This window comes from Delphinapterus leucas, chromosome 1 (genome assembly GCF_059928025.1).
Source record: "Delphinapterus leucas isolate spDelLeu-1000000601 "Yukka" chromosome 1, BTC_Dleu_Yukka2, whole genome shotgun sequence".
Lineage (NCBI taxonomy): Eukaryota > Metazoa > Chordata > Mammalia > Artiodactyla > Monodontidae > Delphinapterus > Delphinapterus leucas.
In genome coordinates this window covers 183,664,078-183,692,059 of record NC_143129.1, presented here as the reverse complement: position 1 = coordinate 183,692,059, position 27,982 = coordinate 183,664,078, and the positions used below count along the sequence as shown (strand labels likewise).

The window sequence follows — 27,982 nt, the reverse complement described above, 5'->3', positions numbered from 1 at the left end:
TAGAAAGACGACAGAAATATTCTATCCATCTGCTCTAAAGACTGCATAAGTGAATTCAATTGCCACAAAGACATCAGTTTTATCCAAGACCCGCAGGGAAGCAGAGACTGTCTGCTGTTTCTGTTTCCTGACTGATTATCCAGGAATGTCTACAGGTGACCTCTGCCTGTCAGAGAAGGATGATTTTTCTTGTTTCTAGCTAGGTAGGAAAAGAGGTTACTTTGCAAATAATTTTACCTGAACTCAAATTCATAGGCTAGTTAGATCATAATCCAAGGGTGTGGTCCCTTTGTCTTAGAAGTTCAAGGGTTGGTGGTTGGAAAAGGCAGGCATTCTTTACTTCAGCCTAAAACTGGGGAAAAATGTAAAGATTTCAGCTCATAAGCGATCCCAAATGCTGCCTCGGTCAAAACTCCCGTGAGGGATCGGGCCCGCTCTGTCACTGCAGCCGGCATCCCAGGCATTCGGTGGCCCCGCTGCAGCCCACGCACTGCTGGGTGGGGGTGGGGCGTGGCGCAGCAGAGGGGGAGCTGTGGCCACATGGGCGTGGGCGTGGCCGGTGCAATGTGCATGACAAAGGGACCATCTCTGAAGCCAGCCCCTGGAGCAGAGGAGGAACAGAACAGTCCCCACAGGAATCCGCTTTGGCTGCTTGCTTTGCTCTCCAGCAGTAAGAGAAAGAGGACTGGCTTAGGCTGGAGGAGGGGCCTATCCGCCAGAGTGTGTCAAGACCAAGGGTCAATTCCAAATCCCAGAAAACCTCTCTAAGAGCCCTCTGGCTCTTATAAAGTGGTCAGAATGGAAATAGGCTCCTCTCTCCTCCAGCGTTTGGAAGCACGGAGAAAGGCAAGACAGTGCCAAGGGATGGGGTCCAGGTGGGTGGGCACGAGCAGGGGAGGTGCCCTGGGCAGTGGCTGGGAGGGTAGCAGCAGGGGACATGCAGAGGCTGGGGGGGGTCACAGCAAGCGCTGTCCTTGGTCTGCATGAAAGTTACCCATCGCTTCCTGGACCTTGGAGGCTTTGTCTTAGTCATTGGGGTCAGAGGCGTCAGCCACTGGCACGTGGTTTCGCCTCGGGAACATGGGTGAATTCCTATAAGCACCAGATTGGAGAACAATGGAGAAAATCAGTGGGACAGAGAACCGGGGAACTCACAGCTCAATGTCAACGAGCACGGACACCAAGGGCAGAAAGGCGAGGACCCAAGGCTGGTTTAGCAGACTCTGGGGAAGTGCTGGGCCCCTTGATGGGTTATCCCGGGCTCGTGGTCCAAGACCTGGAAGTGTCACCACTGTGTCTTGGTTCTCCATCTTCTGGTGGCTTGGGTCGAGTTCCTGTGGCCATGGTAATCCAGCTGGCCTCACAGCCCACTGGACCCAACGCTGGCATCGGTAGGTGGAGCTGGTGGGACCCAGAGAGCTGAACTGTTGCCTCAGCTGAGCTCCCTTAGAGGAGCCTTTCTCATCGGCCACCAGAGCAGAAAACGCCACCAGCTTCTCATCCTTATCAACTTCCTGGGCCCGGTTTCAGCTGAAAAGAAAAACTCTCCCCAAGGCAGACACATCTCCTAATACCCACACAGGAACGTTCTCCAAAGCGTATGACTGCATTTGAAATTTGCCTCATGCAGAGAGAGAGTGGAGGGTATTCACGTTCAAATCATTCGGCAAAGCGGGTCCAAAGGACAGTGACACCACCCTAGGCCCATCTCTAAGGACACGAGCCCGCGGTTAAGAGTAGAGTCTGGGGACTTCCCCGACAGTCCAGTGGTTAAGATTCTGCCTTCCAGTGTAGGGGGTGCAGGTTCGATCCCTGGTCAGGGAACTAAGGTCCCACATGCCGCAGGGTGCAGCCAAAAATTAAAAAAAAAAAAAAAAAAAAAAAAAGAGTACAGAGTCTGGAGCCAGACTGCTTGGGCCCTCTTTCTATCAACTGCATCCTTTGTTACTTTTTTAAAAAAAAAACTCTATTATTATTATTATTATTTGGCCACGCTGTGCGCCTTGTGGGATCTTAGTTCCCCAACCAGGGATCGAACCTGTGCTCCCTGTAGTGGAAGCGCAGAGTCCTAACCACTGGACCACCAGGGAATTCCCATCCTTTGTTACTTCTGCTCTTTGTACTTCTGTTTCTTCTCTGCAAGACAGGGATAACAACAGACTCTTACTCCTGAGATAATACATTTAGGATGCCTAGGACAGGGCTTCACACACAGAAAGTGCTCATAAACACTGGTGATTATCATTCCTATGTGCAAGCTTCTCCCAGCCAGAAACCACCCATGGCCCAGGCTGTGTGCCTTTTTCCTTCAACACCCGTGAGCAGGCAGGCTCCAGGGACCGGAGAGCTTGCTTCCCCGGCAGCCCTTACCAGCCGACACGGCGGGGCAGAGCCTCCGACGTCCGGTCCCGGCGTCTCACGTGGCTCGAGTGTCTTGCCTGTTTCTTCCCTCTCGGGCGCAACAACGTGCAGCACTTCTAGGGCAGTATACTTGCTGATTGCTTCCTTCATTAGTACTCACAACAACCAGCTAAGACACTGCCAAAGAAACACTCACAGCTGGCCCCGCTGATGACGGCGTGCAGGCCTGTCCTGCCTCTCCCTAAGACCTGCGGATAAAGCAATGTGGGGAGGAAAGAGAGACTGGAGGAGAAAGCTGAGACCGGCAACACATCCCAGCAGGGCAGGCCCTTGGCCCACTGTGCAGGAGAAAAAAAACAAGTCAGCACTTCACTGGAAGAGAAGAAGTTTGAAAATGACGGTAGTTTAAAATCCGCATGTCTGGGCTTCCCTGGTGGCGCAGTGGTTGAGAACCCGCCCGCCAATGCAGGGGACATGGGTTTGTGCCCCGGTCCGGGAAGATCCCACATGCCGCGGAGCAACCAAGCTCATGCACCACAACTACTGAGCCTGCGCTCTAGAGCCCGCGAGCCACAAGTACTGAAACCCGCGCATCTAGAGCCCGTGCTCCGCAGCAAGAGGAGCCACCACAATAAGAAGCCCGCGCACCGCAACAAAGAGTAGCCCCCGCTCGCTGCAACTAGAGAAAGCCCGCGCGCAGCAACAGAGACCCAATGCAGCCAAAATAAATAAATTAATTAATTAAAAATAAAATAAAATAAAATCCGCATGCCTACATGAAAAGGAACAGAATAAAGCGGCACTGGCTGCTCCCCGATCCCGGGCACTGGGTAGAGTGGATCCGTCAGAGTTCTGGAAGAAGAGGCATGGATTAAGAGATTTATGTCAGGAAATGGGCTCATGTGATGGCAGGGGCTGGTAGGCCAGGCTGAAATCCACAGGCTGGAGACTCCTGGGCCGGAGCCGGCGCTGCTGTCCACACACGGAATTTCTTCTTTCTCGGGAGCCCCAGCTGTGCTCTTAAGGCTTTCAACTGATTGGATGAGGCCCACCCAGTTCTCTGGGATGACCTTCACTCAGAGTCAACTGATGGTGGATGACAACCTTCACAGCAGCACCTAGATTAGTGTTTGGTTGGGTTCCCGGGTCCTACAGCCTGGCCACCTGGATGCCTCGAACTGACCATCACAGAGAGGCGGCCTAAAGATCTCATGACTCACAGCTTTGGATGCAGACCACCCATGGGACAGTTCCTCTCGTGTGTAGGTGGGGGGACATGTAGGGGGTGTTCTCAGTGTGACCCCTACCCCAGCACAGGAGGTCCCAGAAACCTGCGTTCCAGGCAAGGGCGTGCAGGTGAAGGCAGCTCCCGAGCCAGCGCCATCTCTCTGCCTGAGAGGAGAAAGCCCCTGGGAGGGCATCCCACACACGCTGCAGGGGCAGGGTGCAGGCTTGTCCTTTCTTGGCTATGAAATGTCCAGTGGGGGCTGATGGGAGCACCCTCTTACCTCAGTCCTCTGCCCCCAGACAGGTGAATGCATAATGCTATGTCCAAAAAGCAACCCAGGGAGGACCTTCCTGGCAGTCCAGTGGTTAAGACTCTGCGCTTCCATTGCAGGGGGGTTGTGGGTTCAAGCCCTGGCTGGGGAACTAAGATCCCACATGGCGCGCAGGGCAGCTTTTTAAAAATAAATTTATTTATTTATTTATTTTTGGCTGTGTTGGGTCTTCACTGCTATACATGGGCTTTCTCTAGTTGCAGCGAGCGGGAGCTACTCTTCCTTGCAGTGCGTGGGCTTCTCATTGCGGTGGCTTCTCTTGTTGCAGAGCATGGGCTCTAGGCGCACGGGCTTTAGTAGTTGTGGCTCACGGGCTTAGTTGCTCCGCAGCATTTTGGGGCAGGGAAGCCCCCCATTTTTTTTTAATTAAAAAATAAATAAAAAGCCAGGCGAGACCTTAATTGTTATCTTTCAGTGTGGAAAAAGTGTCTCAATATTGTCCAATTTTACCCCAAAGGTAAGTTCAGGCAGAGGACATTTATCGGGTTAAAGCACCGGTTCTCAGCTTTCCTATGCATGAGAGTCGCCTGGGGGCTTCCCTGCTGGCGCGGTGGTGAAGAATCTGCCTGCCAATGCAGGGGACACGGGTTCGAGCCCTGGTCCGGGAAGATCCCACATGCCGCGGAGCAACCAAGCTCATGCACCACAACTACTGAGCCTGCGCTCTAGAGCCCGCGAGCCACAAGTACTGAAACCCGCGCATCTAGAGCCCGTGCTCCGCAGCAAGAGGAGCCACCACAATAAGAAGCCCGCGCACCGCAACAAAGAGTAGCCCCCGCTCGCTGCAACTAGAGAAAGCCCGCGCGCAGCAACAGAGACCCAATGCAGCCAAAATAAATAAATTAATTAATTAAAAATAAAATAAAATAAAATCCGCATGCCTACATGAAAAGGAACAGAATAAAGCGGCACTGGCTGCTCCCCGATCCCGGGCACTGGGTAGAGTGGATCCGTCAGAGTTCTGGAAGAAGAGGCATGGATTAAGAGATTTATGTCAGGAAATGGGCTCATGTGATGGCAGGGGCTGGTAGGCCAGGCTGAAATCCACAGGCTGGAGACTCCTGGGCCGGAGCCGGCGCTGCTGTCCACACACGGAATTTCTTCTTTCTCGGGAGCCCCAGCTGTGCTCTTAAGGCTTTCAACTGATTGGATGAGGCCCACCCAGTTCTCTGGGATGACCTTCACTCAGAGTCAACTGATGGTGGATGACAACCTTCACAGCAGCACCTAGATTAGTGTTTGGTTGGGTTCCCGGGTCCTACAGCCTGGCCACCTGGATGCCTCGAACTGACCATCACAGAGAGGCGGCCTAAAGATCTCATGACTCACAGCTTTGGATGCAGACCACCCATGGGACAGTTCCTCTCGTGTGTAGGTGGGGGGACATGTAGGGGGTGTTCTCAGTGTGACCCCTACCCCAGCACAGGAGGTCCCAGAAACCTGCGTTCCAGGCAAGGGCGTGCAGGTGAAGGCAGCTCCCGAGCCAGCGCCATCTCTCTGCCTGAGAGGAGAAAGCCCCTGGGAGGGCATCCCACACACGCTGCAGGGGCAGGGTGCAGGCTTGTCCTTTCTTGGCTATGAAATGTCCAGTGGGGGCTGATGGGAGCACCCTCTTACCTCAGTCCTCTGCCCCCAGACAGGTGAATGCATAATGCTATGTCCAAAAAGCAACCCAGGGAGGACCTTCCTGGCAGTCCAGTGGTTAAGACTCTGCGCTTCCATTGCAGGGGGGTTGTGGGTTCAAGCCCTGGCTGGGGAACTAAGATCCCACATGGCGCGCAGGGCAGCTTTTTAAAAATAAATTTATTTATTTATTTATTTTTGGCTGTGTTGGGTCTTCACTGCTATACATGGGCTTTCTCTAGTTGCAGCGAGCGGGAGCTACTCTTCCTTGCAGTGCGTGGGCTTCTCATTGCGGTGGCTTCTCTTGTTGCAGAGCATGGGCTCTAGGCGCACGGGCTTTAGTAGTTGTGGCTCACGGGCTTAGTTGCTCCGCAGCATTTTGGGGCAGGGAAGCCCCCCATTTTTTTTTAATTAAAAAATAAATAAAAAGCCAGGCGAGACCTTAATTGTTATCTTTCAGTGTGGAAAAAGTGTCTCAATATTGTCCAATTTTACCCCAAAGGTAAGTTCAGGCAGAGGACATTTATCGGGTTAAAGCACCGGTTCTCAGCTTTCCTATGCATGAGAGTCGCCTGGGGGCTTCCCTGCTGGCGCGGTGGTGAAGAATCTGCCTGCCAATGCAGGGGACACGGGTTCGAGCCCTGGTCCGGGAAGATCCCACATGCCGCGGAGCAACTAAGCCCGTGCGCCACAACTACTGAGCCTGCGCTCTAGAGCCCGCGAGCCACAAGTAATGAAGCCCGCGCGCCTGGAGCCCGTGCTCCGCAGCAAGAGAAGCCACCGCAATGAGAAGCCCGCGCACCGCAACGAAGAGTAGCCCCACGCTCGCCACAACTAAAGAGAAGCCCGCGCGTAGCAACGAAGACCCAACGCAGCCATAAATAAATAAATGAATAAATTAAAAAAAAAAAAAAAAAGAGTCGCCTGGGAGCTTGGGAAAGGGGCAGATTCCCAGCCCCACAGCGGAGCTTCCGATCCAGCAGGTCTGGGAAGGGGCCAAAGGCACTTTCTGCAGTGACCGTGTCCTTCGGTAAATACAGGGACAAGAGGAGTCCAAGTAAAGGCTCCCCCCACCCTGGACTCCCAGCCTAGGCCGGCCCAGGTGGAGGACCCTGGAAACTGGAAACAGAGGCAGGCTTCCCAAGGTAAAGACAGCTACGTGGAAGCAAAGGGGCTGTGGCATGCCTGGCTGGTGTGAGCTCTCCGGCTGCAGACCTGCACGTGGCACTGCTGCTCAGGTGGAAGGGCCAGTGAGTTTCCCTGGGGCGGGGCACGTCCTGAGCCCAGCAGCGAGCGGTCTGGAGCCAGCGTCACAGAGTGTGGCAAGATGGAGACGAGGGACCTGCCACGTCCTGGTCCAGCCCACCCTCAGGCTCAGAAACAGTCTTGAAAGGAAAGACGGCTCAGGGACTTCCCTGGCGGTCCAGCGGTTAGGACTCGGTGCTTTCACTGCCCGGACCCGGGTTCAATCCCTGGTCGGGGAACAAAGATCCTGCAGGCTTTGTGGAGTGGACAAAAAGCAAACAAAAAACCAAAACAGAACAAAATAACAACAACAAAAAAACACCATGGCTCAGAAAAGCATGATGGGGAGCTGGAGGCATTCAAGCCAAACCAGATGGACCTTCTACGGCTAAGCAGACCCTGCCCCTGATTTCCATGCAGAGCCCCATTTTCTGAATCTAGGCAGTTACCTGGATGAAGGGGTCTGCCTAGGGAGGCTGCCTCCCCCCACCCCCCAGCCCAGGCACCAAGGGCTGATCAGCCAGGGCCCTCAGATGGAAAGGACAATCTTCCAGCCAGAGAGGGGAGGCCGGGACCTCAGGAACAATCTTTTCAGTCAGAGAGAGGAGGCTAGCGTGAATACTCAGTCAATGTCCCCAATTTCCTGTGTTCCGTGAAATACAAAACACACCAAGTCAGCAGTCTTTCACCAAATCAGACTTTCCTGGAAAGTCACGACCCAAGTGAACATACTTTTTCAATGTACTTTCCTTTCTACTGAAAGGCCTTTGGTCCAGTTACCAGGCGAGCTTCTGCTGCATTAACACAAGATGTTTAAAAGTCCCGGAGTTCAGTTCAGAGCTGTGATGTTAAACAGACTTCACTTCTCTTCTTACAGGGGCCCTTTTGAGCCCCAAGCCTAACACATCTTGCTGCAAAGCCACTGCTGCTGGGCCAGGGAACCAGGAGGCAGACAAGAAAACCAGAAGTCATCTTTACCGGGGGCGTTTTAAGTTCCTAGCACTTAAGTTCTAAGCATTAAAGAAAAAGTGGATTCTGGTAACAAGGCTCTTGGATGTTACGATTCCTGGGAAAGCAGGACCCCCTGTCCGTCCACGGAGATGTGGAAATTCACTCAGGAAGCCTTCCTAATTCCACAGCGCGTCTTTCGGAAAGCACGAATGTCCCCTTCATGCACCCACCCATCACATACGGGCTTGTGAGCCTGTGATGTACCAGGTGCTGAGGACTCCATGAGGAGGATGTCCTGGGCCTTGGGGGATCCATGGAGAGAGAGAGACAGGCAGGAAATCACGACACGCAAGATCACAACCGTGAGCAGTTCTGAACCACAAGAACAAGTGCTTTGGGAGTGCCTGTCCCGGTGGAAGAAGCACGGTACTCAGAAGGACTCACAGTTTTGCATCACACACACCTCTGCAAAGGCTTTGAAAGGAATCCGTGATGTTTAATACCAGCCCTAATGTCCTCTTGCGTTTCACAGTGATGTCAAAAGCTGGAAGAAATTTTCCTGTCCTTGCATTGATTTCATCCAGAAAACCTGACCCCGTGGCAGGAAGGTGATGGCAGGTCTGAAAACCTTCCAGATCTTCAGGTGATTTCTGTCCAGGTCAAAGTGGGGGCAGAGACAAACCTGCCTTAAGAGTGGGGTCTCAGGGTTGGGGAAAAAAAAAAAAAAAAAAAAAAGACCTCAAAAATTACTGTCAGGTCCGTGTCCATCGGAACCAGCTTTCCCAGCGTTGCAGCCACCACCTCCATTTTCCCTGAGGTTTGGGAGCTACCTGTGCCTGCCCTGGAGAAAAGAGAAAACTCCAGCAAGTTCCTGGGAGGTGATGCTGGTGCAGGCCCATCCCTGGCAGACCCCACAGTGTTGTGGGAAAATGGCAGATGGCTCTGGGGAGCTGCCAGCCAGAACCCTGTTGCTGCTGCCCTTTGCAGAGCTGGAGACGTGTTCACCTAACACACCTCTGAATAGTTAGAACTCCTACTGTTTCCTATTCCGGTTCTTAGGGACGGAGCCTCGAGCAGCAGGTTCATCGAGAAGGAGAACTCAAACTCTTAAAAACCACCAGCCCAGATGCTTAAGGAAGAGGGCCTCCTGGGAGGTGAAAGGCTAAGAGTGGACCCCACAATGATCTGAAACTGCCCTTGCATTAAGGATCGAATATAAAAAAAATACACGTATTTTAGGAGCAAGAGTTGTTGTACTGCCCCCAAGTCAGTTACAAATCTGAATAAATGTAAATTTCCAGATAGCAGATAGTGCCCCAAATCCACACCCTCTCTTCTGCTCACAGACCCTGATTTGGTTCAGGTAACCCACCCTCCTCTCCCTGATGGGCCTCACAAATTCCATCACAATAACCCCCTCCCTTGCCACTAATTGGCTGGGGCTGGACACGAGGCATAATTCTGGCCAATGAGATGTGTGGGCAAGTCAGCGGGGGAGGGCCTTGGGAAGTGCTTCCTCACTTATAATGAGAGACCCCAGGAAGAGCCAGGTGGGAGGGGAGCTGGTGGGAGACAAGTCGGTATGTGGAGGACGGCAGAGCAGAAACAGGGACAGAACCTAACTCCCTGACCTTGCTAAGCCCTGGATATAACCCATCACAAAGCTGCCCGACCTCTGCACTTATGATTTATAAAAATTTTAATGTTCTGATTATCTGTCATTTTGAGTAGAGTTTTCTCCTACTTGCAGAGGAAAGAATCCTAATCAATATATTGCATAATCTAAGCAATTCAGGCACCACAAATTACCTTGGAATAAAAATTTTTAAAAAGCAAACCACTTAACAAAAAAGTCTCTGTCACAAAAGTTTCAACAGCAGAAACAGCTTTCCTGTCCTCTCCCTGTAAAGTGCAAAGGGCAATTTGAGACCATCACAGCATCTACTCTGAGCACCCGGGTGATGTTCCGGGATGCTGGCAGACAGGGGAGGGGAAGAGAGGAAGAGAGGAAGCCGTACCTACGATTTAATGATGCCAAACAGGACAAAACCGGTCCCTGTTTGCGGTGGGTAGTCCTGGGTTTGTTCTTCAGACCTGTGCTCTTTCCCTTCCTGCCCTCAGGCCAGAAATCCCCCCAAAGACCAAGGGAACAGCTCCCTGGCTAAATAAAATCTGGGTGAGAGTGCTGGAGACCGGCTTTCACAACTCTAGTCTTCTGAACAGGAGAGGTGATTTGAAACTTCAAACAATTTCAAAATAAAACCCAGCCCAAGGGCTGTAATATAAATTTTGAGTTTTGGGAGAAGCCCAGCACTCCCCGTGCTTCTCTGAGTAGGGATTGAGGGCAAGGCAGCCCCCAGCCCGAATCCTCCTTATGGAACAGGAAAACAGCCCACCTAACCACAACAAAGTCTTCCGCGGGCTCTCCATTTGCAGTTACAAAAAAATCTCATCGTTTCTGGACCTTGCCTTCCTGATTTGCCATTCAGCATCCAGGCTCCATATGAAATTTGCTTTTCAGAACCAAGGACCGGACAATTAGACCTGTTTTTCTAACGTCAAGGTCAAGTTTCCCACACAGACAGAGCAAATCCTCTCCAAACACGCTCACGATTTCCCCTGAAAATCCCAAAGGCCTTTTTCTCAAGTCGTAAGTGTTGCCTGAAGTTGACAGCAAACTGAACCAGCAGAAAAGATAAGACGGTGGGTTACCTGGTTTGTGGGCTGGGGGAGGACCCGGGATGAGACCCTCAGCTGTGGCCCTACAGCCGCAGGGCTGGCTCCACCTGTCCGACCTGCCAGGCTCTCCGCCACACCTCCAGGCCTGGGCTCACTGCCAGTGCCCGGGCCCGCCATAGGTGTGCGTTCACCTTCAGAGAAGTGCCGGCACACGGGTCTCCCCCACCCTGCTCCCACCCTGTGACCTGCCCCCCCAGCCAATCAGGCACTGGAACATCTCTCCTGAGTCATCTGGATTCTAAATCTAAAGCTGGTAGAGAAAAGAACAAAAGGGAAGAGGAAGGAGGGAGGGGAAGAGGGAAAAACCCAGGCCCACGTCCACCCAGTGTCTCAGTGATGGTCAAAGGTGAAAGCAGGTGGGACCAATGAGCCTGGGCAGGGCCTTCACGGTGACGGTCAAGGTCAAATTCCAGGGCTGCTCTTTCCCTCTGGGTGGCTATTTTGGGAAAGCAGCTTTGCGCCAGCAGTCGACAGACTGGCTACTGCGGACGCTGGAATCCGGAAGACTCAGAGCTCTGCCAGCACCGGCACAGGTGAAGGCAGGGAGAACAGCCCCACAGAACAAAAGGCAAGTTCCGGGCGCCCCGGAAACTCCACTCTGAGCACCCACAGGCCCACCCATGCCTCATGGCTCCAACCCTTCAGTAAAGATCTCTGGGCACCTGGAGTAGGAACTGTCTGGTTTGTGAGAGGAGGTCCTGACTTGCTGTGTTAACCTGGGGCTGATGGGCATGGCCGGTGGGGCTGGTGGCATCTGGTCCAGCAGCATCGCTGGTTATCACCGTCCTGCCAATCCAGGATGAAGTGCACTTGGCGGCCAGATCTAGCTTCTGTTTGTTCCCTGCTGTTCCCTTGCACTGTTCTCTGGCCCGTCCAGCGTAAGTTGACGGCGAGCATGGAACTCTCGGCACTGGCCGAGTGTGAGGGCACAGGCGGTGCCGCGAGGGAGGGGGGCCGGGGGGTGGGGTGTGGGCAGTGGGGATCGCGTGCTTCTGAGGCAGCCAATTAAGTCGAGCCTCTGGGCACACTGAGATCTTCCGATAACTAGAGTTTTCGAGTGCAAGGCAGGTTCTAAGATCTAAAGCCCCCACTAGGAAACCGGAACCCATTTCCCTAAGGAGTCGGTGAGGGACAGAGCTTAACTCCTTGACCTTGCTGAGCCCTGGATATAACCCACCACAAAGCTGTCCGACCTCTGCACTTTCGCTTTATAAAAATTTATAAAAATTGAGGCAGGAAAAGGAGCCCAAGAGAGGACCAGTGGCGGAATTCAGACAGAACCCAGCCTCCTTCTTCTGGGTTACAGCCTCAATTACCAAACGTGGGTAGGAGAAGGCGTGGCCTCCGACCCCAGGGTTACAGTCTACGCTGTGCTTTGTGAAGCCCCGTCTCAAAGCCAGCAGCTTTCTCTGGGGCCCCAAGAGAGGCCACAAACAGGCCAGGCGTCGCTCAAGGGTCCTGACGCACAGCAGTGAGGCGTGACTCTGGGTGGGTCCCCCGGGGACCTGACTGCCTCCCCATCCTCCCTCTCCAACAGCCAGTCCTCTGCCTTCTTCTCCCGCCAGTCCTGGGTCAGAGGCCTCAAGAAAATCCCCCAAGCACTGGCCAGCTTCAGACCGCCCTGACCCTCACATCATCGCTAGCCACTGGGCTAAGACCTAAACTAATGGGAGAGAAATGCTTGGCGATTTCAGAAAACTGAACTGCAAGGGTGCTCACAATAAAGTTGTCAGCAGGAGCCCTGCTTGCCCTTGAACGCTCTGCCTCCAATCTGGTAGACAGGAATCTTTTACATTTACGTACAAAGTCCCATGATAAGTCACTTGGGATCCCCCAAAGTAGGAAGGCTGCTTGTGGTTAGAGCTGGATGAGTCAACGAAACAAACAAATGAGCTCGATGAGGTCAGCTTCTTGGAAAAGGAACAAAGAAAACTGCGCCCAGGCGAGAAGCAGCTTACAATGCCAAGGCAGTGGCCACTGAAAGCCCGTTCTGAATCTTCGAGGCCGGTGCCTCTCAGTGGGGGCGATTTTGCCCCCCGGGGGGAGATCTGGCAATGTCTGGAGACCTTATCGGTGGTCACGAGTGGAGGCGGGGATGCTCCTGGCAACTAGTGGGTACAGGCGTGCTGATAACATCTCACCGTGCACAGCACCGACCCACAGCAGAGAATGACCCGCCCCAAATGGCAACAGTACTGCGATTGGGAAACGCCTCTAATACCACGAAAGAGATTTTCCTCTCTTCTTTAAAAGTCCTGGACAAATGGTCACCTTTAATCACTGGCCATATCCCTCAGCCCAGAGGGCCACCTGCTACCTGCCGAGCCAGGCAATCACAGGTCAGTATCTTTGCAGGGGCCTCTAGGAACAGACCCCAGCTTGGGCGAGCTGCCAGCTGCCCCCAGCCAAGGATCCCAATCCTCAGAACTGACACCCCCCGCCCCCCGCCACTGTTCAGCTGCGGAGACCTCCCAGTAAAGCCATGGAGAGTCCTCACCATCACAGCAGACGACCTCACCTGTGGCAGGTGCTTCCCGGACGTCAACGACCTTTCACTTACTTTGTCTCGCCCCAATAAATAAGAGCCTTGCCCATTAAAGCCGTCTTTCTGCGTTCCTGACCTGCCAGGCCAGTGGGACACGCCGGAGCCACACGTCCAAGTGCACAGGGGGATGGGGTAGGGAGAGCATGTGCCCACCTTCACATCACATGAAGGCAGGGCACTGAGGGAAGCTGGGAGCTGACTGAGACCCCCGAGCTGAGTCCAGCCAGACTCCATCCCCTGCCTCCCCTGAGTGTGGGGGGCATCCGAGGAACAGGATTCGCAGAGTCACTCCTGCCGGGTGAGCCACCAGGGACCGGAGCTGGGCCGATGGCACAGCATCTGGGGGTCACCCTGGCTCTTAACTGCAGACTCTGCAATAGAGGGTCTGGATGTGAGTCCCGCAGGGACGGGGGCTCTGGAAGGATACAGAGCCCATCACACTCCCAGAGGTTTTTCTGCCATTAGGCTCAGCCAACAGTCAACAGAAACCACCCCAAGAGCTGGGCGGATGGGAAGGACCCACGCCCAGGCTGACAGTGGCCGCCTTTTCGGAGTTGGGACTAAGGGGAGAGGCAGGTCGGAAGGGGCCCCACCCATTAACTTCATCTACCTCTGAACTGTGTGACTTTTTATGAGCACTGCTACTAATTTTATAATTTGAAAAGAACATTCACAAAGCTGAAGAATGAGGGCAGAATATCTCGCGTCCACGCCTCCTTTCCTGGGAGCACACTTTACCTGCTCGGGAGTCTCTGCACTGCTACCTTGATCGGGCTGGTGATCCCGGGTACCAGACCCCAGAAAGCTGCCCCAAGGACACTCTGCAAAGGCCAAAGAGAAAGGGATGAGACAACCTAGCCTAACGTTCCCGCTAACCTCAGGAAACAAGAAGAGTCCAGGCCGGGCCAGCAGCCCGGGCGGGAGGGAGGCTGCCGGCCCGACACCGCTACATCTCCTGCCAACACTCCCTGAGCAGCTGGCTGTCACCATGATGGTGGAGGAAAGTCATGTACGGCTAAAACGTGTCTCCCCCTCACCCCTCCACCACACCTTTAGGCTCAGCACCTTCTCACCACCCAGTCTGCTCACGATTGGAACAAGGCCCAGCCTCCTTGAACTGCCAAGCTGACCTTCGTGTACCTCACTTCGGACCCGCGGAACCCGAGATCTGGTTTTCCACGTACAATCAGCTTCTGGCCTGGGACCCAGCATTGTCACCATGGCTCAACCACTCACTTCTCTCCACCCCTGGAGTTCTGGGCTCCCCTCTGCTGACTCTGTTACCCACAGCCTGGTTGAATAACTCACACACAGGTGTCCCCAAGACCATTTGCCTTCCCAGGTTCCCCTGTCCTGCATGGGGGGACCCAGACACCCAGAGACAGGGCTGGAGCTGGGGGGACAGGGGTGACCCAGTAGGACAACTCACATGCTCACATTCTTCTGGGCGTCTACTTCACCACTAACATCAAAGGAAGATTAGAAATGCAATGTTTGGCCATAACAACACCACATTTTAACAGTAGAGTACACATTGCAAAATGTTGTAAAGAAAAATGGATACGTTGATAAAAGAATATTCAAAAAAATGGTCTAAAGCTTGTGTGTGTGTGTGTGTGTGTGTGTGTGTGTGTGTGTCTTTAGCTTAAGGATATACAGGTACAGAGAAGAAAACACAGGCAGAACAGTCTCTGACCATAAATCAAAGCAATATTTTTTTGGATCTGTCTCCTAAGACAAAGGAAACAAAAGCAGAAATAAACAAATGGGACCTAATTAAACTTGAAAACTTTTGCACAGCAAACCATTGACAAAATGAAAAGACAACCGACTGAATGGGAGAAAATATTTGCAACTGATATGACCAATAAAGGATTAATATCCAAACTATATAAACAGCTCATACAACTCAATGTCAAAACAACAACAACAACCCCCCCGAAAACCAAAAAGCCCGATTAAAAAATGGGCAGAAGACATGAATAGACATTTTTCCAAAGAAGACATACAGATGGCCAACAGGTACACGAAAAGATGCTCAACATCGCTAATCATCAGGGAAATGCAGATCGGAACCACAATGAGATCTCCCCTCACACCTGTCGGAATGGCTATGATCAAAAAGACCACAAATAAATGTTGGCAAGGATGTGGAGAAAAAGGAACTCTTGCACACTACACTGTTGGTGGGAATGTAAACTGGTGCAGCCACTATGGAACACAGTATGGAGTTTCCTTGAAAAAATAAAATAAAAATAGAACTACCATAGATCAAGCAATTCCACTCCTGGGTATATATCCTCCCTCCCCCGCAAAAAACCCCCAAAACTCTAATTCAAAAAGATACATGCACCTCAGTGCTCACAGCAGCATTGTTTACGATTGCCAAGATATGGAAGCAGCCTAAGTGTCCATCAACAGGTGAATGGATAAAGAAAACATGGTGTATATCTATACACAATGGAATACTACTCAGCCATAAAAAAGAATGAAATTTTTGCCATTTGCGACAACATGGATGGACCTGGAAGGTATTATGCTAAGTGAAATAAGTCAGACTGAGAAAGACAAATACCATAAGTTATCACTTATATGTGGAATCTAAAAAATAAAACAAATGAATATAACAAAAAAGAAGCAGACTCACAGATTTAGAGAACAAACTAGTGGTTACCAGTGGGGAGAGAGAAGGGGGAAGGGGCAAGATAGGGGGAGGGGAATAAAGGTACAAGGTACTATGTAAAAAAAAAAAGCTACAAAGATATATTGTACAGCACAGGGAATATAGCCAATATTTTAAAGTAACTTTAGATGGAGTATAATGTGTAAAAATTTTGAATCACCACATTGTCCACCAGAAACTAATATAATAAATCAGCTATACCTCAATAAAACAATAATTTAAAAAAACTAAAAAAAAAGAATATGCAGGTACAAAGGCAAACAAAACCAGTATTCCCAGTGGGCTAAATGGAAAAGCTGCCCCTTGGATGCTACGGAGATGCTGCCCCTCTGGTTCCCGCAAGAAGGGAGCAGCTCCCTAAAGCCCCAGTCTGGGAACTGGACTCTGGAAGTTAACTGGGGGTCTGGAATGCAGGGGTGGGAGAATGGAAGAGATATAGAAGCCAAGCAGACACGAACTCACTGCATTGAGCAGTAAATTAATGGGGGAACCTACCCACTGCCCCACATAGGGAGGCTCGAGCATCCAGTCTAGTTTATGAGGCAGGGCAGGGCAGGAGGACCCAATGTCCCCATGTGATCAGACAGCTCAAGGCTGGCCTGACAGGAATTATAAAGGAGGGATGTTTGTGGACCCCAAGTGTCATCCGCTCTGCTCCTGTCCCTACATACTGATGGCTCACTTTCCACCTACGCCCACAAGTATTCAGCGTCCTCAAACCCTGCCTGACCGCTGATCCACTGAGCAAAACCTGTCCTCAGAAGAACCGGACACCACAACCTGCAAACTGGCTGGCTGAGCAACAGCCTCGCCGGTTCAAGGGATTTTGCACCTGACTGTAGAGTGAATTTGACTTCTGGCTTAAGCCAGAAGAATGAAGCTCTAATTTGTAAATTTGAGCCACAAACCAGCTCACTGAAGGAGACTGGGCGGGGGTGGCAGCGGAACGGAGATTTCCCCGAGATCACAGCCTAGGACCTTCGGCTCACTCGGATGCCGGCTCTCCTGCCTCTGCACCTTGCGGGGCCGGCCTCTCTGTCTTGAGCACCCACTTTCCAGCTTCAACAAACAACCCTTACTCGTCCCTCAAGTCTCGGTCAGCCCTCCTCTCCTGGGGGAGGCACGGTACATGCCCTGGCCATGGGCTCCCATGCCCACCCCAAGCATCACCCATCAACGCCCCGGGCTGCCGTCAGAGTCAGGAAGCCCTGGTTCACATCCTCTGCTCGCTAATGATGAGGCTGAGCTGCAGGTGTATCGTCTGTACAAGAGGATGCACAACACTGGTTGAGACAGCAGATGGGAAAGTATTTCAGAAACTGTAAATGTAAGGAATTATGTCTACATGTTAGACTCTCTTGAGCACACCTAATTTCTAAGGTAACAGTGATTTGGACTCTTCAGAAGTTTGTTCGTTGGGTACCTGGAACCAGGAATGCTGCAGCCCAAAGGGACAACGGTGTCAGTGTGCAGGTGCGATGACCCAGCTGGGGGGAGTCCACTTAGCTGAGCGCCTGTGCTCGGAGCCGACCTCAGGCATCTGGAAACGCCTCTGCGACACTGAGAGAGTACATTTCTGTTGTTTTAAGCCACCCAGTTTGTGGTCATTTGTTACAGCCTCCACAACACCCTCAAATACCCCTGAGGTCATCAGGGAACTCACTGCAACAGGAAGAGGGAGGGGACAGGGGCTTGTGGGGGAGGAGTGAGAAGAGACCTCTGAGCAGCCTGAAACTCCTGCCCTTCCTCAGAATGTACTGTTACCCCCAATACTGTGCTCTGTTAATATTCTCACTTTCTGTTAATCAGTACTCTCCTTGGATAAACCTAGTCACCCCAACTTTACAGTTAGATGAAAGTCAAAATCAAGTAAACGATGTGACTAACATTAAATGCAACGAATCAAAGCTTTGTTTTCAAATGACACCCACTCCCTTATTCTGATATTGGGGTGGGGCACAATTGCCCTTGAGATCCACTTAGTAACTCGTACCTTACACACAGTGCTAACCTGCTGTAGGGATGGGGGTTTCTAGCCCCGCAGTAATTTAGAAGCAGCCACTCAGAAGGGAGGAACAGGTTTGCTGCAATCGGATTCACTGACGAAACCGAGGAGAGACAGGTGAGGGTTGCAGAGCCAGAGAAGAAATGCGAATGCTATAGAACACACTTACTAATGTGTACAACAGCCCGGTGCCCTGAGGCCGTCGTTCCACACTACACAGCACAGCCATGCATCTTCAGTGATGGTCTGGCTCAGCAGGAGAAGGTAAAACTGTGTTTATTCTGCTTTAAGAAGCATACTGTTCCCTTTGTCCGCCTGTCCCCCAGCCCACAGTCCTAGGCAGAGGGTGTCCCACCCTCTCCTCTTGTGAACTCTGCCCTGGATGCAGTGAGGGGACTGGCGCAGAGCTGGGACCACAGCCCAGAAGGGGCTCACCAAGCGTGCCAGCCGCGGGAACACATAAATGAATGGATAAAGGAACAATAAGAGATGGGTGAATTTAAAGTTTTGATTAAATGTCTGAATTCCTCACTGGGCTTGGCCTCTCTCTCTGCTGACTCTGCCTCAAGCTCCCGTGGCTCTGTTTCTCTTTCATAAAATTCCTGGGACCATTTAACCATGGAAACAGCCATGACGATATTAACGAGGGCAGTCCTCAAAATCCAGGGGGATCAGGAAAAATTGTAAGAAATGCCGCCAGTGTCTCAACTTTTTTAAAAATTGTAAATTGCTGGCAGGACAAGAAACTACGAGGAACAAAAGGTCCACAATAGAGTTAGAAATGGTGGTGGACAGACCCTTCAGGCCCCGTGACTGTGGCCACCTAGTGCTCAGGCCCTTGTGCCATCCCCTCCCCTTGGGTGTGGATGGGACCCGGGACTTACTTCTGAACAAGAGAAGAGGGCTAAGGTGGCAGGATCGCGGATCTCAAAGTGCCTTCACACCATCCGGGTTCTAGGTGGCCCTGCAGTCTCCCGCACATCGTGCGTGAAGCAGCAGAATGACCACGACTGCAGACTCTGAGCCATGTTACCTGCATTCAAGCCCGGCCTCAGCCATAACCACACTTGTGCCCAGCAATGTAAACCCCCTAAGCCTCAGTTTCCCCATATGTAAAATGGGTACAATAGTAGCTTCCTCACAGCCTTGTTACGAGGATTAAATAAGGGAATATTTGAAAAGTGCTTAGCACAGCGTGCGGCACACAGTAAGCACTCAATAAATGTTTGCTATTTATGCATTACTTATTCACCTTCTGTTGTCCTGACTGGACGGTAAAGTCCGTCTGGGCAGCGATGGTCTGTCCTGCCCACTGTTGCACAGAGCCTTGAACACGGGGTGGATCACAGAATACTTGTGAATGATGCGATCCTCTGTGAGGCAGGCAGGACGGGAATTTTTTATTCCAAGAAGATGGATTGAGAGATGTTAAATTCTTACCCAATAGCACAGAGGAAATGAGGGGTAAAACAAGGACCATCGCACTACCAAACAATGTTCTTCCTATTTCTCCACTGCCTTTAACACGACTTCTAACAAAGTTAATCTGACACGTATTTAAGGATAACTGTTAGCCTCCAGTACGGTAATTAGACTTAAATGGAAACAATTCACATAACTGAACATAATTAGCACTATGTGTACACACTCAAGCTTGCATTTCTGGAAGCGTTCTAGAGAAGGTGTGATTCTCTGGTGAAGAGGAGGGAATGAGAGGCTGGGAAGGGTTTGCTTTTAAAAAAAAAAATTCAGGGCTTCCCTGGTGGCACAGTGGTTAAGAATCGCCTGCTAATGCAGGGGACACGGGTTTGGGCCCTGGTCCGGGGAGATCCCACATGCCGCGGAGCAACTAAGCTCGTGCACCACAACTACTGAGCCTGCGCTCTGGAGCCCGTGAGCCACAACTGCTGAGCTCACGTGCCACAACTACTGAAGCCTGCGCGCCTAGAGCCCGTGCTCCGCAACAAGAGACCACGCACCGCAACGAAGAGTAGTCCCCGCTCACCGCAACTAGAGAAAGCCCGCGTGCAGCAACGAAGACCCGACGCAGCCAAAAATAAATAAGAAAATAAAATAAATAAATTTATTTTAAAAAATTCGGTGTAGAATGATGTGGCTTAGGAGTGGCTCGCAGGGAAGGGAAGTTTTGAAGTACGTTGGGGTTAAACGGCTTTTGAGGGGATGGGACAGTCCTCAGTGGGTGCCGAGGTGGAAAGCTATCGGGCCCCACGGTGCAGGCTTGGTCTGAAATATTACTCTGGGCCCGTCCTCCCTTCTCTCCTGCTAAAAGGCCACCGCAGCTGCCTGCTCACCCCCGCAGGGTCTCTCTACATCCCAGCCAACATCCCTCCCCTGGCTCTGCCCCGTCAGGGAGGTGGGCTTTCAGGGCAGGGAGATGGCTGGGTGGTACCCAGGGTAAGTAAATTCAACACAGGCCCCCAAGCAGCTGTTTCTCAGCAGATTATCCAGAACTGTTTCTCTGTAGCTCCAGGTTGGAGGCGAGGGATTTGAATTTGCTTTGGGTTTTGGGTAGATAATTCTGAGAACCACCAGCTACCTTGTGGCGATCCTGGAGGAGGAGCTGTATCCATCAGTGGCCGAGGACATGGTCCAGGAATTTAAACTTGCTTCACCCCATCACTGGTGGTGAGTTTCATAGTCAAAGGGGGTTATAACGGCAGTAGTCACCCACTTTCAAGTCTAGCTTAATTAATTTTGTTGTGAGATGATGTGACAGCTTCAGAATAAGTTTAACGCCAAGTTTAGTAATCAATTCAGCTCAAGTCACCTAACACCCCTCCCCCAGTATGGACACGCCTCCCCCACTACTGTCAGGCCGGCTCTTTCTCCTCTGGATGGAACCTCCCTTTCCTCCACCCACTTTCCTCATAGGGAGCCGTGATGGCTGATCTGCCAGGAGGAGGATGGGCCCGTTCAGAGGAGGCGATGAGAATCAGGCAGGAGCTGCCCAGCCCGATGCTAAGTGAGGTGGGGAGGCTGGGAGCAGTGAGTCAGCACCCTTCTCAGGAAGGGACAAGACAAGCGTCAGATGACTGACAGTGCAGTAAGAGGTCACTGTCAGATGACAGTGCAGTAAGAGGTCACTTGGTACCATGGAGGTCAGGGTGGGGCCTCAGGACTAGACTGGTCAACCACGGGCGCCATGCATGAGAGCTGCCCGGGGTCGGTTACCACCTGCCCACAGCCAGGGATATGGGAGCAGAGTGTATTCTTTTTGCATCCACCCAAGGCATTTTGCTCCACTTCAACCTCTGCAACACTAGTTAACAACAAAAATGAAAGCATCAATCTTTTTTTTTTTGCGGTTCGCGGGCCTCTCACTGCTGCGGCCTCTCCCGTTGTGGAGCACAGGCTCCGGACGCGCAGGCTCAGCGGCCACGGCTCACGGGCCCAGCCGCTCCGCGGCATGTGGGATCCTCCCGGACCGGGGCACGAACCCGTATCCCCTGCATCGGCAGGCGGACTCTCAACCACTGCGCCACCAGGGAAGCCCGAAAGCATCAATCTTTAGGAAGGGGAAGAAAGGGATATTTGCAATGCAAAAATCCAACACACACAAAAAATTCCCAAACCTCACAACATTATCAGTGTAAAGGAAGGTTCTTCTGATTTAGTGAAAGTATTAAATACCTGTGAAAGCAAAGCTCGTTACCACTGATGATACCTAATAGCCACCACAACGCCCTGCTGCATGGCTGGTGTACGTTATCTAACTTATTTTACACTGTGACTCTACGGAGTAGGTCCTAACATAAGCCCAATTTTACAGATGAGATACTAAAATCCAGGAAGGTTAAGTCATATTTCCAGATTCAAGCAGCCAGTGACAGAGATGGGCCTGGAAGGCAAGTCCTTGACTCGAAGCCATGCGCTTCATGGACGTTGGGGAACTGAGATGCCTTTGAATGGAGAGAAAAGACCCATACCTGTTAATGGACCCCAGCATCCGGCAGCGTCTGCATGGCATCTACAGCCAGACCCAGAATGGGAGGGGACGCCCAAGGTTGGCCACCAAATGCTTTCATTCCTAAGGACTCTTTCATTGAAATTGGGATTTAAAGTAGCCCCTGCCAGCCCCCCCACCTGACTAACACACACACAACAGCCCTTGTTGTCAGACAGATTAAAACAAAATGATGCCGATTCTCTGGGTGCTGGAGCCAGGACTCTCTTTCTCAAGGTGGGGTACAAACACGAGACACAGGCAATCCCTTCAGCAATGGCCACCGGGGCAAACTCAGCAGGAACTGCTGGATGGAGAGTTTTGGGGGGAGCCTGCACCCACATCACTCCCTAGGGAGGTGAGTTCCAAGGTCTTCCTCACTTTTCAACAATCAAAAATCAAGATCAAAACAGATAACCAACAAGGACCTACTGCATAACACAGGGAACTATACTTAATATTCTATAATAGGGCTTCCCTGGTGGCGCAGTGGTTGAGAGTCCGCCTGCCGATGCAGGGGACGCGGGTTCGTGCCCCGGTCCGGGAGGATCCCACATGCCGCGGAGCGGCTGGGCCCGTGAGCCATGCCCGCTGAGCCTGCGCGTCCGGAGCCTGTGCTCCGCGATGGGAGAGGCTACAACAGTGAGAGGCCCGCGTACCGCAAAAAAATAAAAAAATAAATTCTATAATAAACTATAAGGGAAAAGAATCTGAAAAAATACATATATATGTATGTATAACTGAATCACTTTGCTGTACACCTGCAACTAACACAACATTGTAAATCACCTGTACTTCAGTGAAAACAAAACCAAAAAAAATATTGCTAAGACCGATATCAAAACAAAACAAAACAAAACAAAATGAAGATCATATCCCCCACACTCTCCCTAGCAAACAGAGACCAGAAGATGTCAGGCGCTCTGCCTAGGCTGGGCAGCAGAAGCGGGCCTGTTCACCCAATATTTGACAGGGTGTAGGCCTGGGAATGAAGACGGGGCCCGGGGATGGGCTGTCTGTCCTCCAGCCACCCCTGTGGGGGAGGGAACCTCAGCCATTCCACTCTACCAACTCCCGCTTTGTAAGAACCCTCCACCCAGTCTAACTCCACTACCTGTATCAAACTCTTAAATATGCCTCACGCATCCCTAATTTTGCTAATGCCATTCCCTTCAATTTACCTTTCCCTTTTCTCCAACTGTCTCAGAATCCTGGCTGCTCTCCCAGGCTCAGATCAAATCCTTTCTTCTTCCACAAACTACCATGACCTCTCCCCAGCCCTGTTGAGTCCCTGAAATCCCAGCCCATTTACTAACCCATTACATTCCCCACTGGGCCTATAGATACTCAGCACTGCACAGCAGTCCTATGACATTTCACATGTCCACCCATCCACCCAACAAATATTTATTAAGCGCGTGCCGTATGCACTGTTCTGTCACTTCCCTTGTCCATTCTCTCCTCATTTCCCAAGGTGGCTCCTTCCCACCTTCTGTTCTGCCGCAAACCTCCCCCCCCCGCCCCCGCCCTCCCTCAGCAATCTCACCCAGTCTCACGGCATCGGTACCATCTTAGTCACTGAGACCCCCTGCCCTGACCTCTCTCCAACACTCCGATGGCTAACAGGTGACCTACTGTAGCCAGATCAGAACTCCAGATCCCCCATAAACCCTGCAGCCTGTGCCTCCCAGTTTTCCCCACCTCGATAAATGATTCACCCATCTGTGCGAGCCACAGACTTCAGAGTCATCGTCGTCTCCTCTTTCTTTTTCTGCCCATCCCCCCATGTCCATCCAGCAGCAGACTCCTTTGGCTCTGCCTTCAAAACCTACTGCCTCTATCCCCTCCAGGACACAGCCCTAGCCCAGCCACTGTGGTTTCTAGCCAGGCCAAGGAACAGCCTCCAGCAGGTCTCCCGGCTGCCACTCTTGTGTATTTTCTTTACACAGCAGCCAGAGTGATTGTTTTAAAACATAAGATCATGATGTTTGCAGCTCAAAACCCTCCAAAGGCTGCTGAACGTCACCCTTTGGATTTCATTCTAAGTCCTCAAGGCATACAAAGCCCCTGCCTGACTTAACCTGTTACCAGGCACCTCCAGCCTCACTGGCTTCCTTGCAAATTTCTCAAATGCACCTTTGCACCTGCTGACCCTGAAAAGCCCTCCCCTCACCTCAGTGACTTAACACCTCCCCCAGCACTCTTCATCCTCCAATCCCTTCACAGCATTTATCACGACCTAACATTATTTGAAATATTTATTTTGTTCATGTATCACCCCTTTTCTCCATCAGAAGATCAGCTGCTCCACAAAAGCAAGGATTTGCCTGCCTAGTTCACCGCTGTATTCTCAATGCTAAGTGATGCAGGCACACAGCAAGGATTCAATAAGTATTTGCTGAGTGAATGCATGAATGGGTGCTGCCTAGCCATTTTCTTGTTGCGTACGTCTGACCTCCTCTAACCCGAGGCTGAGCAGCCTCTAACCAGAGGCAGCCTCTTGTACATCTTTTCATCTTCCTATACCTCCTAGCCCAGCGGCCAGTTACAAGGGCAAGCTCAGGGCTGGGAAGACAATCAGGTTGCACTATCAGTGGGAGGTGCTGCCTGACGTGCTGTGACAAAAAGGACCCGGAGGCCGGTCTAGGTTTAGCATCATTGATTTGTGTGCCAGGGGCCCGGGGTGGGTGTAAAAGTGTAGTCCTTGGGACTGCCCAGCCTGTTAACCGGGGGATTCTTGAGGCGGGGTAGAAAGCTGGATTGGCAGGCAGAGCAGGACGGTCCTGGCCAGTCCTAGGGTTTGGGAAGCTCAGGAAACAGGCCACTAACCCACAGGGCAGCTGACGCCAGTGGGCCCCAGGGTACCAGCTGATGCTGCCCCATCAGCCCTCTGCTCCTGGAAAGACCCTCAAGGGAAATGTCAGGGAGTACAGGAGCCCCGCCCCCCCACCCCGCCTCCTGCTCAGCCCACCCACCCCAGCCATGGCTACACAGAGGCTCAGGGGAGCGGCCATTTGTCCCAAAGCTCTCTTGGGCCTGGGGGCAGAGGCAGAACTGGGCCACATAACTTACAGGGCACAACTTTGCCTTCCCGACAAGATTCCTGGCTACAGAGCTCCACAGGCACTTATCCAGGACGCCCAGCCACTTCCTGCTGCAGGAGACCAGCACGGATGTAACAGGAGGGCACGGGCCCTGGGTCTTTCTGCCCAGCCATGCTGTCCCTTTGCTCCCTGTGCCCCACCAGGCACGGAAACAGTGAAGGCACTGGAGCAGGTGCCCATCGGCGCTACCAGCCTCATTCACTTAAGCTGGGAGAGGGGGCGTCCATGCGTTGCCGCCTGCTGCTCCCTGCCGGGAGGGTGGATTACCAGAAGCGCCCTCCCTCGAAGTCTTCGTCCTGACCTGCCGCTCCCAGGCTGGACGCTGTTCCCACCACTGGAGGGTGGGTAGAAGGCCGGGGTGGGCAGGAGAGGGAATGGGGGGAGGGTGGAAGACGGTCGGCGGGACTGCAAGTCTGAAACCCCTTTCTCCTGTTCCTCTCTTTGAAACGCGAGTTGGCGGACTCGACTTCTTATATAACACTACTTTCGCGACCAAAGCACTCTTCACATCTGAGACTTTTCACGACCACCTTGGGGGCAGTTTCAATGCCCCCACTTGCAGGAGGTCAAGGTATTTGCTCCGATAGCACGTGGCTGAGCAGCGGCAGGAAGACCAGAGTTCCCATTTCCACCCCCAGACCAGGGAGCCCTCCTGCACCCACGATGGAGAGTGAGGAAGAAAGAAATAACCAGCCATGCAAAACCCGAAAAAGGAATCCTTTCTCTCCAAAGATTATGAAATCGAAGAGCATTTTGTTGTTTCTTGGACATTCTTCTTTCGACTCGGAGGCCACACAATTCAACAGCCTTCCCATTATTATTATTGTTAAAGCACTTAGTTTAGCTCCTGCCTCCTTTACCAACTTTCTCACTGACAGAGAACTCAAGCGTTTACCTGGGCTCAGCCTTGGACGGGGCGAGCAGGTCGCGCGGGCTTCCAGCCTCCTCCTCCCCGGGGCTTGGCTCCAAGGCTCCCGCAAAATCTCGAAATCGCCCCGGATCTGCGCGGCCACTGAGGGAAGCAGCCCGGCTCTGAACAAGCCCAGGCAAGCCCAGGCAGAGCCCGCTTCTTGGTCCTCCCTCCTGCGCGCACCGCACGGCCCAGGGGCGAGAGACGCGTCTCTCCTGCCCCAGGTCCGTGGAGTCGACTCGCTCCAGACAGGCCGGGCGCCTGCAGCTACTCCAACTGAAAAGGAAAAGGGCCCAGGTAGGGCAAGGAGGGGCGGTTGGGGGCGGCGCCAGCCCAGCGGGGCAGGGCGGGAGCGCCGCAGGCGCCCGGGTCACGTCGGGGCAGGGGGGGTGGTGTAAGCTTTGACAGAGGCCCGGGGCGCGGCGGCGGGGAGCGCTGCTGGGGGCCGGGCGCGCTCGGCCGTGGAGCGGGTCCCCCCGGGCACCGGGTCCCGGGCCCTCCACCGCAGCCGCCTGGCTGGGCTGGTGCTGCCCTGGTGACAGCGCGGACAGCGCAGCGCCCCTCGCCTCCGCCCGCCGCGGGATTCAGGGGCGGGATCCCGGGGCGCGCTCCCGGAGCCGACGACCGGACTCCACGGCCATCGCGACCCATCCGGGAGCTCCTCGCCCCTCCGCGGCGGGACCGAAGCCCGGGCGGGCCGAAGTGGGCCTGTAAGAAAGCAAACAGAAACCACGCGGCCGCCCGCCGCGATGCCCAGCCCGCGGGCCTCTCCCCGGGAAGAGGGAAAGAGAAACCCGCGTCCCGGGCGCGGGCGAGGGAGGTGCCCTGGGTCTGGATCTGCCGTGTCCGCGACATTGCCAGCCTGGAGAGCTCGGAAGCCCTACGCAGCCCCGATTCCAGGAGACGGGAAAGGACTTATAGGGCCAGAAAGTGGCACCCCGCTGGGGCCACCGCCCGCCGGCCCGGCGCCCCACCCCCACTCACCTCGCCTCCAAGTTCCGGCGCTGCGGGCCGCTGGGTGTCTGGGCTCGCGCGTCCCGGGGCGCAGAGGCGGGCGGCGGGCATCGTCCAGGCGCGGCGCTCGAGAGTCGGGTGCTACGGGCGGGGACCGCGTGAGGCAGGGCTCGGCTGAGCCGAGGGGCCGGGCGCAGCCCCCAGCAACGGCCTTAAAGCTTCCCGGAGGCACCAACGCAGACTCTGGGAGGCGCCGCACAGCCCACGAAGTGCGCACCTCCCTTTTCTCCCGTTTCCACGCTGCCCTGCGCGTGGCGCGGGACGCCCCCGGGGTAGATGGGGACGCACGTGCAGCAGTGGCCCTGAAGACCCCTCTCTGCTGTGCGGAGGGGGCTCCCCAGCCATTCTCCCTTCCCCAACCATCGTAGATCCCACCCAGTCCGACCAGGTTTGGACCTGGGAGACGAACTGCCCCGCGGCCCGCGCGCCCAGGTATGAAGGAAAGAGGAGTTCCCGGGGCCTCCCCATGCGAGCGTTTCTGCCCTCAGGGTTGTTGCAGGACTGAAATCGCTTCCTCCGAAGCAAACCCTCCTCGCAGCCTCAGCGCTTGCGACCCGGCAGGCACCTGTCTCCTCCACAGACGCAAAGCTTATGGCGAAGGTCTTCTCGGCCCCGTGAAACTCATGAGGCTCGCACTGGGAGAAAATGGTCCTTGGGGGGGAAGCAGCCGCTGCCCAGACGGGTAATCCCATTTGGGCACACGGGGGGGGGGGGTGGGCAGGAGGAGGCCAGGTGTGAGCTGTCCCCATTGGACAGACGACCGTCCCGAGGCTCACAGGGATGAGTCTGTGTGGAGTCCATGTTCCCAGACTTTCCGGGGTTTCTAGAATAGTCCTAGAGAAGGAACGAGCCAGTCAGCAGGTGAGAACGCCCAGGTGCATTGGATAGCTGCAGGTCAGGTCTACCTTTCCCCACACCAGCAGTCCAGGGGAGAGGACAATTCCCCGCCCACCCTCGCCCCAGGGTGGCCATCGCCACGGAGTAGATGGGGTGAGGAAGGCTTTGAGGATCCTGAGATTCAGGAGGATTCAATGAGGCCGATGGCTCTAGAGGCAGCACAAGCTGATGGAAGGGAAAAGGGGGTTCTAATCCTGATTCAGTGTGTGACCTCTGGCAATAATAATAATAGGGACTTCCCTGTTGGTCCAGTGGGTAAGTCTCCATGCTCCCAATGCAGGGGGGCCCAGGTTCGATCCCTGGTCAGGGAACTAGATCCCATGTGCATGCCACAATTAAGACCTGGCGCAGCCTAAAGAAATAAACAAATAAATATTAAAAA

General features: G+C 53.3%; 1 long non-coding RNA gene across 2 annotated transcripts in view; it reads right to left on the bottom strand.

Moving 5' to 3' along the window:
* The window catches only part of LOC149750837 (uncharacterized), a 39,641-nt gene that overhangs the window by 2,086 nt on the left and 9,573 nt on the right, over positions 1-27,982 (bottom strand). For both annotated transcript variants that reach the window (XR_016389146.1, XR_016389140.1), the window contains one exon: positions 238-27,952. This is a non-coding gene — a long non-coding RNA (uncharacterized LOC149750837). The remainder of the gene's footprint in view (positions 1-237; positions 27,953-27,982) is intronic.